General features: G+C 31.3%; 1 protein-coding gene across 7 annotated transcripts in view; it reads right to left on the reverse strand.

The window, feature by feature from the left end:
- The window catches only part of HMCN1 (hemicentin 1), a 531,017-nt gene that overhangs the window by 410,547 nt on the left and 108,338 nt on the right, over positions 1-12,132 (reverse strand). The window lies entirely within an intron of this gene.

Here is a 12,132-nt window from a genome sequence, read left to right on the forward strand (position 1 = left end):
TTACCTCTTTTCGTTAATTTTACACCTGCTTGTGCTATAGAAGAAAGCATATCTCCAACTAGCAATCTCGCTTTATCAGGCAGACCTTCAAGTTTTTCAGCAAAATCTACAATTACGCCACTTCCACTAATTTGTTTCTCCAGCTCTTTGTTATGTCTTTCCAATTCTTTTTGAGCCTGGAGTTGAGCCTTCCTTTCGTTGGCAGTTTTCACCGCTGTTGAAATACCACCCGTCAATGCTCCAACCGCACTTAAACCAGCAAATAAAGGAATTAGAAATGGGAGAAATCCTCCACTCGTCTCTCTTATTGAATATTTTTTCAATATTGGTTTTGTCATTTTAATTTTAAGTGAGCCAGTGTCATTCAAGATTTTAACCTGTTCTCTTGTGAGCAAAACATCAATTCTTACTGCTCCTTTTCTCTGAATTGTATTAACGTTAATTGTACAAGGCTTTTGATTTTGAACACAAGATGATAGTTTATGAAGATTGATTTGATTAACATATACCCCAGTTGGTACTTTGCCACTCATTTATTTAACAAAAAATTATGTGAGACTAATCATCACACCATTATCTGTATTAATCTGCAATTCTGTTTCTTCCAAAAGCAAACAATATGAATCAACTTCTTCACTCTCTCCTCTTTCAATGTATAGGGAAGTATCCACTCGATTAGACTTTATAGTTTCCTTTTGAGCACTCAGGTCAAACGCATAGATTGTATACAAACTTTTAAATGCTGTCATATCCAAAATAGGTTCTTTATTTCCATTACTTTCACACACCTTTTGGTAAGACTTGTATGCTTCAGCAAAATCATTTTTTTCCCAATTAATTTCCAATCTATCTCGTGGATAAAATGTTCCATCTAGAGAAACGCGAAGTTGTTTCACCTTAGCATTATCACTCAATGTATTATTCTTATCAGTCACAGTATCACCATCTGGCTTTTTTAAAATGATCCACAGATATCGTGGCTTTCCTTCCAGAACACCCAAATTCCACGTGTAAGTAGTTTGATTGAGCTTAACGTGTTGACATCTTCTTTTGAGGTATGATACACTGAGTGGTTTCTTTGAGTTAAGTCTTCGATTCAACATCTCTTCTGTTTTAAGATTAGGAGTATATTCACTGATATACCAACTCATCTCCTCAATTACAAATTTATTCTGTTCACCAAAAGCACTACCAACACCAAAAAGCAATCGATTTTCATTATCATTCCTTTGTAGTTGAAATATAATTTTAAGACCATACAGAACTTTATCATGATCACAAAATCCAAATATACCTTTAAGAGGAACCGCCACAGTAAAACTATTTTCTGCTTTTGTATCATCATTATACGCTCCTTTCCTTTGAATATATCCAGGGTCTGTGTTTGTTCCCGTTGACATATCAGGAATAAAACCTTCGACAGACCCCTTTCCCATTCTATCACTGAATGTATAGAGTGTAAATTTTATCATTTCAGATACAGCAGAGACATAATCAACCACTTCAACTTCTTGTGTTCCAATATACAAACGCACACTATCAAACATTTTCCAGAAGAAATCATTTACAAGTGTAGCGTTTGTGTTATTCCCAGCTTTAGTGAATTTAAATTTACACAACAAGAAACTTTCGGAGAGATTCAAATAGGTTTGTTGATTATTTATTTCAAAACTTTTTGTACCATTCGTATTCCAGTTATTGCATTTACCTTGAAGTAATCTTCTTTTTTCATGGAGTTTGAGATAATAATAGTATCATCCAAATCATAGATACTATCAATTGCTTCCATACTTGTATTTATTTAGGAAAAAAGATGTTAAAACTTTTGAAACCCTGATCCAAGTATTTGAATTATTTTCTGTCGTTCTTGGGGGGACAACTGAGTTTTGCCTTTCTTAATTTCTTTTATTGCTTGTAATTTATGAGATTCCTTCTGAGCATCTTTTATACTCTTTACAGCACCTGCTACATTTCCCACAGCAGAAGCAGTTGAACCAATTAGATCTTTATGTTTAAGAATAGTTGAACCAATACCCATGAGAGTATCAATTATCCCATCTCCTCTAAATTGATGTCCAACACCCCTTTGTCTCTTAGGTTTATAGTATCCTCTACCAAGATACATACCTTCACCCTTGTAGTATGGGGAAAGGAACATCCCATCCCCTGTAATTATTTTATATTTTCCCAACTCGTGTTTCCTCACAATAACCATCGTATTTATTTATTGGAAAACTTCACGTAGGTGAATTCTGATAGATATAACTTCTCCATTAAAAGAAATCACACGATTATCTTGGTCGGTTATCCTAAAATTTACTCTGTGTATGGTTTTTCCTGACACAGGTAGATAAACCAAATTTTTAGGTTCCATATTGAATTTATAACCAATTGGGGTTGAGTATGCGCTGAATGAAAATATTGTATTTGTTTTTTTTTCCATCATTATAAGCACCATCAATCAAATCACAGTGAATTAACACCGAATTTATTCCTGAGGATATTTGAATGACATTATCACTGTAAAAAGTCCCATTAGTTTCAATCTTTTTTGAGGAGAAACCCAATAACTCTCTAAATGAATTATCAATTGTGAAATCAACCTTGTAGTTATTTTTAACTTTAATCGTTGATTTTGAAGTATGTTTTTGAATGTTTATAACAATATTTTTTGGTTCATCACCCTGTTCTTTCATAAGACGAGCAATTTCGGAAGATATTTGAGAAATCTCATATGCTCCGGGTGAGACTGTTATCGTTTTGTATCCACTTCCGGGATTATAACTAAACTTGTCATTTTTATCAGTTATATTAAATAAGGTATTATAAGTTTCCATGGACAATAAAGATGCCTCATATTCTTTTGTTGTGTCAAGTTGTAGTGGGTATGGGAATGAAGATGTGTGGTCGCTTGTTGTGAAATTGAAACTAAAGATTGTGCTTCTCATCTTATTTAATATGAGATAAAATGTCTTTATATTGAGATTTATTAATTATTTTCATGTTCATCAACTGGTCTAAAATGGCTGATGCTTCATTAAAACAATTGTTATTTCCAGCCTTCTTACTGCCTAACAACAACAACAGTCTATTAACTCATTGCGATGGGTCATTTGGAAGAAAACTAACACCTGAACCAAGGATACTTAAAGCCTGAATAATGTGTTTCTCCTTCTCATTCTTCCTACTTTTACCAGAAAGAATAACCTTATAATTTAGAGTGTTCAGCAGATCAATATATACTCTATCATCATTATTTTCCATATCCAATGGTTTATCAATATACTTTGATTCATCCCTCACAGTTGAACCTTGTCTTCCATCTTTTGTGAGAAGAAACATTAATCTCGGAGTTAGTTTAACAGGGGGTTGAGCAGAACCCAAGAACCTTAATTCATCATTAAATATCAATACCTTTTCTTGAACAAGATGAAATATTGCTGGTTGTTCTGTTGGAATGAGTCCTGCTTTGGTTTTTGAATCCGCTGAATATTCATTGTTTTGAACAGCATTCACAATATAATCAGGGGGTTGATTAATCTCTTCCAGTTGTTGAAATAATTCTTCATCATGATATTCTAATTCTCCAATATGCTCTAATTCTTCCTCCGTCATTTGACTGAAATCTTTTAACATTTGAAGCTTTCTGGGAGTATATTCTACTGTGGGAACTGTGGAAACATCTTTCATTTTTTCTTGGGAAGTTTTTAAAAGTGGTTTAAAAAATTTCTCTTGTTTTCTTTCAAATGGTTCTTCGCCCGTTAGTTTCTGTCTGCGTTTCTTCTTTATGTCTTCCTGTTGTTTTACAACTTTTGAAACCAACTCTTGATGTTCCTTAAATCTTCTTGCTCTTTCTTTTGCATCCATTTATTTATTGTAAAATATCATTTAATGAATTGTAAAGATCAACAGGGAAATTTTCCTTTTCTTCATCATTCAAGTAGATGTGTTCAAATAAATCCTTTTCTTTAAATAGTTCATCAAATTCTTTATTAACATTAATGCGAGTTGTAATTTCTTCTTCACTAATACTTGCATCTCTGCTTTTCATACGTTTGCGTTGAGTTTCTTCATCAACATCAAAACCGAATGATAAAATCTTCACTCCACTCAGATGTTTAATAATTTGTCTCGTTTCTTCTGGATTAGTTTCTAATATCCCAACACCACCAGATTTTAGTTTCCTTAACTCACTCTTACAATGTGAATATTTTGTTGTACCAAGAGAAACCTCCTCAAACATTTGGCCTTCATTCCTCAATTGCATATGTTCCTCCACTGAAATATAGTGATAATCTTCACCTTTTACTTCTCCAGGTCTTATTGCTCCAGTTGTTGTTGATACAATGCGTATCACGGGGTGTTTTTTAAGTAAATTTACAATATTCTCATTTGTACTACACAAGAACCTTGATTTATGAAAGTTTTTTCCAGAAGCAGATTTACCCACAAGATTTATAATAATAGTTGTCATTTATATATGTAATTGTTTATAAAACAAAAAATATATCCCTTAATATCTCATCTTGTTTCACAACAATATATTTATATTTTTCAGTCGTGTGCTTCATGTAATCCTCAAATTTCTTTTTACTACATAATGTAGAACAATTATCTCTCCAAAAATTATTGATATCTATTGAATTTAACTTGAATAAAATAAAAGTATTAGCATTGTTTCTGATGGAACGACGAGGAAGTTGAAAGTACGATTGACTAAGATAAATACAATTACAAGAAGAATGTCTCCCTCTTGTGTAGTAGCTGTCCATTACCGTTTGGTTTCTCTCATTAACACAATCATCAAAGATAACGAGGTTCTTTTTGATTTATCCAAATCTTGGGGAGACGGTATATCATCCGTATTATCACTAAGAATACAAGTTATAGGATTTGATTTCTTTTTACATCTCTGTGTATCACAAAATAGTTGAATTATATCTTCAATGTTATAATCATTTAGGTTTTTTTGGCGTTTAAATAAACCGATTATATCTTCTTTTTGAAGACCAGCATTAAAACCTTGTGAGAGTAGTTGATACTCTGGTTGAAAACTCGACTTTGTGAAAATTATTAAATTATCATAATCTAAAAAGTTAGGAGTGAGGAGCATTTTTAAAAGTAAGCAGGTTTTTCCACATCCACTTGAACCAACTATGAGACATCTTAATGAATTTGGGAGATTTTTATGGTTGTTAAATTTTATCTTATTTTCCCAAATAGGTAAAAAATCATTCATTTATATATTTGAAAAACAGGTTATTTAATTTATTATTGGCTTTTTTAGAAACTCTATATTATATCCTAAGTTCAGGTTTAATTTCAAGATAATCCATTATTTTATTTATACAATATCTTGTGTTGATATTTCCCTGAAAATTACATCCATGAATAATATACAACAACAATCCTTTGAACATTTCTCTTATACGTTCAGTTTCTTCCCTTGTAAGGAAAGGTGTGTTATCACCCTCATACTTTACATTCATTTCTCTAATCAATCTTGTAAAGTAATTCATTTTTGGTGTAAATCTAAAAGAATTATTTTCCTTTTTATATTTTTTATTATCATTAATTAGAAGATAATCACAGAATATACATTGTTTATAGGCTTTTGACTCTGTGTTTAATCCGCGTCTTTCACACGCAGGACAATTCTCAAATTTGTCATATGGAGAATCAGGAAAGTCTAGCATATTTCTAAAGTAAAACTTCACTTAAACTGAAATTCATCTATACTTTCAGTTGTATATTACCATCGATATCGATATACTTTTTTTCATTATCAGATTCAACGACAACATTTTTTATATTAAAGGTAATTTTAAAATGATCGTTAATTACTATTGAACGAAATGTCATTTCACCTGATATATTAACATCCTTTATTTCATCAGGATTTACATCTTTAGGGTTGTTGAAAAAAATACAAATTTCTCCTTGCATATTACAGATGGTCTTATCTTTTCTTTCTAAAGCTTCATCCATAAGATTTTTGTTTTTTGATACTTTTTCTTGTTTCATTGCTTTTTCTAGTTTTGAATATATTACTAGAAGGAGAGGAGAAACTTTTGTTGGAGATACTTTAATTGATGTTCTACCAGGTATACTAAAAGCCCTTCCACTGAAGGAAATTGAAGAACTCATATTATTTACCATAATAGTTTTTATCCAATAGTTGTTATATTTATCTTTGTTCAATTTTACATCCTTGACATATTTCTCAGTATCTTTAACAAATGAAGAGATTGATTGAAACTTGTCTTTTGTGTCTTGAAACATTGTATTTATTAAGTGAAAAAGTTGGAGGATAAAATGGTTTTAAGCACAGATTCACCTGTAAAATAAACGAAATTTTCATCAAGAAAATTTTAGTTTAAGCAAAGATTTATTATATAAATATGGTGAATACAACATACTGCGATGTTTGTAATCACGAATATAAACATTATAGAAAACACCTCCGAACCAACAAACACACATTTAATCTGTTTCATAAAATATCTCCTCTTGAGTTGGAAAGAAAACATTGTGATATCTGTTCAAAGGATGTTTTGAAGAGTAGTTATAATAAACATCTTCAATCACAAAAACACAAGAAAAATGAGTTTAAAGTAAAGGGAGACTATTATATTGAAAACACTGATGGGGCATTTAAAGGGCATATAAAAATAAGGATTTTTCAATTTGGAGAACCCGGTCCATCATCAATAGCTGAATCAATTGAAATAGTGAAACCCGATGTTGAAAAATTTATTAAAAAGACATTAAAAGAAATGAAAACTTTAAAGTTTTATATGGGAGTGAAAATGAATATGAAAAGACAAGATGAAGAACAAACTCCTTATATGAGAACAGATCTTCATTTTATAACATCATTTCAAGATTTTTTGAATAGTGGGGTTTATGAAGAACTATCAAGACAAGAGGAGGATGTTGATAATACAGTGGTAGGAAGTGGATTCAATATTAAAAAAATCATCTTTTTAGATATACACATTCTAAAATCAAACCCTCTTAAAGCTTCTTCTTATATTGAATTACCAAAAGAAATAAAACTAAAGAAGGCAGTTGTTAATATTAAGAACAATGATAATAAATGTTTTCTCTGGTCTGTTCTTGCTCACTTTCATCCACCAAAATGTAATTCAGAAAGAGTAAAACAATATATGAAATATGAGAATACCTTGGACATTAAAGATTTTAAATTCCCAATGCCACTAACAGATATTCCTAAATTTGAGAAAAAGAATAATCTTTCTATTAATGTATATGGATTAACGGATACAAACAAAGTTCAAATATTAAAAATTTCAAACAACTATAAAAATGAAGAAACACACATTGATCTTTTATATTTTAGTGTTGGAAAGAATTCACATTACACATACATCAATAATTTATCAAGATTAATCTCTTCTCAGGTATTCAGAACAGCAAACAAAATATATCCTTGTAAGCGATGTCTTAATTCATTTCATACAAAAGAACGATTAGAACAACATTCAAAATATTGTAGTAATCATAAATCAGCTGTAATTACAATGCCTAAACCTGGTGAAAAGATTTCTTTTGAAGATTATAATAAATCTATCATGCACCCATTTGTGATATACGCTGATTTTGAGGGTATCCTTAAAAAGATTAATACTGCTTCTCCTAATCCAAAAGAATCATATACAAATAAATATCAAAAACATATTCCTTGTGGTTTCTGTTATTATATCAAATCATCTGTTGGAGAAAAGTATAACAAACTTGAACATTATCGTGGAAAAAAAGCTTCACAAGAGTTTGTAAAACGATTAGAAAAGGATTGTATAAGACTCACTAAATTAATGAAAGAAACAAATGAACCGATGAAATTAACCAAAGAAGAAAAATTAGAATTTAGAAAGAACAATATCTGTCATATTTGTGAGGGGGAAATTAAGGAGTCTAAAGTTAGGGATCATTGTCATCTTACTGGTAAATATAGAGGTCCTGCTCATTCCTGTTGCAATCTTAATTACAAATTACCTTCTTTTATTCCAGTCTTTCTTCACAATAGCGCCAACTATGATACACATCTATTTATAAATGAACTTTCAAAAACACCAGGGAATATTTCTGCCATAACAAACACAAGTCAAAAGTATATTTCATTTACAAAAATGATATTCACAAAACCTATAACTCGTATTCGGTTTCTTGATTCTTACAAGTTTATGGGAACACCACTAGCCTTCCTCGCATCAAATCTAAGCTCCACGGACTCTTTTCCAAATCTTAATTCATTCTTTCCAAAAGAGGAAATTCTCACTAAAGAGGAAATTCAGATTAAAGAGAGAATTCAAAGTAAAGAGGAAACTCTAATTAATGAAGAAATTCTAACTGAAGATGAAATTCTAATTATAAAGAAAATTCGAACAATGAATGAAATTCTAACTAAAGAGGAAATTCTGATTAAAGATGAAATTCTTACGAGAGAGGAAATTCAAACAAGGAATGAAATTCAAAGTAAAGAGAAAATTCTTACAAGTAAGGGAATTTATCCTTATGATTATATGGATTCATTTATGAGATTTAAAGAAACACAACTTCCATCAAAAGAAAGTTTCTATAATAACCTTTATGAAGAAGAGATAAGTGATAAGGAATATAAACACGCACAAGAAATATGGAAAATATTTAAGATAAAGAACCTTGGAGAATATCATGATTTATATCTAAAAACAGATGTTTTATTGTTAGCTGATGTGTTTGAAGCTTTTAGATCACTCTGTCATAATAAAAATTGTTATGGATTAGACCCTGCCCACTATTTCACAGCTCCTGGTTTAGCTTGGAGTGCAATGTTGAAAATGACAAAACAAGATATAGATTTAATCAGTGATGTTGATATGCTTTTGATGATTGAGAAGTCCAAGAGAGGTGGAATATCACAAGTATGTTCAAAAAGATATGCTAAAGCAAATAATAAATATCTTCCAAATTATGATAGTGAAAAAGATAGTAATTATTTGATGTATTTTGATGCTAATAATTTGTATGGATGGGCAATGTCTCAATCTCTGCCTTATGGTAAATTAAAGTGGGTGGAAGAAAAGGATTATGAAAAGGCTTTGATGAATATTGTTATTTCTTCTCAAGAGGAATTGAATGACGAAGAAGAAGGTTATTATTTTGAAGTTGATTTGAGGTACCCGAGTGATCTTCATAATAAGCATAAAGATCTTCCTTTTGCATGTGAGAAAGAAACCCCAAAGAAAGAATGGTTAAGTGATTATCATAAAAGTTTTAATATTAAAGGTAAATCAACAGAAAAGTTATTAACAACATTCTATGATAAAGAGGGATATGTTTTGCATCAGAGAAGCTTAAAACAGTTTTTGAGAGAAGGATTGAGAGTAGCTAAAATTCATAGAGTTTTAAAATTTAAACAAAGTCCTTGGGTGAAAAAGTATATTCAATTCAATACAGATATGAGAGCAAATACAAAAGTAAAATTTGAAGGGGACTTTTATAAATTAATGAATAATGCTGTATTTGGAAAGACTATGGAAAATGTTAGAAACAGGCAAAACATTAGATTCACAACATCTTGGAAAGAAGCTTCGAGATTGATAAATAAACCAAGTTTTGAGAGAGAAGAGGTTTTTTCAGAGAACTTTTCTGCAATTCATATGAAAAAGGAAAGTATTGTAATGGATAAACCAATTTATATTGGAACAGCAGTTCTTGATTTATCAAAGATATTGATGTATGATTATTTGTATAATGACTTAAAGAAAGAGTATGGTGAAAATGTTTCATTGTTGTATATGGACACTGATAGTTTTATCCTAGATATAAAAACTGATGATGTTTATGAAGATATGAAGAAAAATATTGGAGTATATGATACAAGTAATTTCAGCAAGAAGAGTGAGTTATTTTCCAAAAAGAATGAAAAGGTTATTGGTAAGTTTAAGGATGAGTTGGGTGGAAAAGTAATGAGTGAGTTTATTGGATTGAGAGCAAAGGCATATGCTTATAAGTATGGTGATCAGATTGATAAGAGGTTAAAGGGAATAAAGAAATATGTAATAAAGAAATCAATAACTTTTAGAAATTATTATAATTGTTTGATGAATAAGAAAGAAGAATATAGGAAAATGAATACAATAAGAAGTTATAAACATAACATATATAGTGAAGAAGTAAATAAAAAGACATTAGGAGCCTTTGATGATAAGAGATTTATTTTAGATAATGGAATAGATTGTGTTCCATATGGATATTGTATGATTGAGTGAATAGAATAGATTGTGTTTTAACGATGGGAAGATGGGTTAGGGTTTTTTCAGGGCTACCGCCGCATTTTTTCGCAATATATAAATGGTTAAACCAAGTATTAATCAAACTAAAGAGTGGAGAAAATCTCAGTCTTGGTATATAAATGGAAAACATAATGAATGTGAAAAATATCAAATAAGTCTTATTGAAAAAATAACTAAAACAAAGGTAAATAAAACAAATAAGCGAATCAATTTAAAAACTAGTAAGTTAGAGGATGTAAAGAAAAAAATGAATATCCTTGAATGGACTGAAAACTTTGATGGTTATCAATTGAACAATGAAAAAACAATTTACTATAATCTCAAAATGATATGTGGCTCAGGAGGTGGTCAAACAAGAGCATTAAGAGAAGTTTATCATTTCGTAATGGCACAAAAGGGGTATCTTAAAAAATATAAAGATTCAAATGTTTTGTTTGTCAATATTTTAGATGGGGATTATTGTGCAAAGAAAATTAAACTATTGAAGGAATTTGAGAATGAACAAATCTTTATAGGTTCAATGAGTGAGCTGATCAACCTCCAGGTTAAAAGGGGAGACAAATAAATATACCTTGGGATAGCCTGGTTATAGATACATATACAAAGCCTGGTGTTGGCTTAGTGGTTAGGGTGGCGGCTTGGGATCCCAGTGTCCCGGGTTTGAATCCCGCTCAGCTGCTGAATTAACACCAGGGGGTTGACTCAGCCTGTCATCCATCCGAGGTCGGCGAAATGAGTACCTGTGTACTGGGCCGGTGTATACCCCGGTTAAAATAGGTGTACCATATCCCTGTGTTGTAAGAGGCGTCCAGGAAGGGCATCCGACCATAAAACATTGCCTCACAAAAAGCCAAACCCCTGCACAGCAGGGAAAAACGGATAAAAAGGGGGTTTATTTTTAGGGGAAAAAAAAGGGAATCGCTGAAAATCCCCCATTCATTTACATGGGGAAAAGTGAGCTAGAACCAGTATATTCACCCTACATATATATATATATATATATATATATATATATATATATATATATATATATGCGAAAACTTCAAACATTTTCAAACAACATTAATGTACATATAAGTTGAGCAGAAAGGAAAACAAAATGGACAAAATGTAATGACTGGAAATGACAAATGAGCATGTGGTGAAAATGTGGCACTGCACCACTTGGCAATGCCATCACGTCAACTTGGAACAGGAAAAACAAAGGCTTTAGACTGGAGGAGAGTGGCTCTGAACCAGCAAGTGAAAAACAGTGCAACAGCGAGATGTTTTAATTAAATTCAAAAACAGACAATCAAATGCAATTCTCATTGACACAGATCACCGTTTGAAAGAGTAGGAGGAAACTCGTGGTGAGGACACGTGCAAATCAAGTATTACAGCATTAGTGACAATATTACACATTCTTTAAAGGAAAACACAATTAAAGCTTCATCAGACTTTAGCTAAGTTTCCACAACTTTCATTTACTTATTTATTTATTTCCTGGAATAACGCTCAACACAAATCAAGCACACACATGCAAACATTGATATTAGCCAACACTGGACTTGTCTTATTTAGACAGACAAACACAGCTGGTGATGTTATTAGAATCCTCACTATAATTCAGACCAGTGTTTGTTTCAAATCCCCTACAGTTCTGGGCCGATTCCATCCATCAGCATGACCACAATTCATGTATAGATGAGTTTTTTTTATCTTTGTCAGTGATCTTGGGGTGGGAGGGACGCAAATTTTCTATGTAAATGTGTATTGTGTAGTGCCACCTCCAGGTAAGAGAGAGTATTACAAGTCCCCACCATTTACAGTACAGTATTCCTATCCCCAC

The sequence above is a fragment of the Eptatretus burgeri genome, chromosome 5 (assembly GCF_056783735.1).
Source record: "Eptatretus burgeri isolate ZD-2024b chromosome 5, Ebu_testis_v1, whole genome shotgun sequence".
Taxonomy (NCBI): Eukaryota; Metazoa; Chordata; class Myxini; order Myxiniformes; family Myxinidae; genus Eptatretus; species Eptatretus burgeri.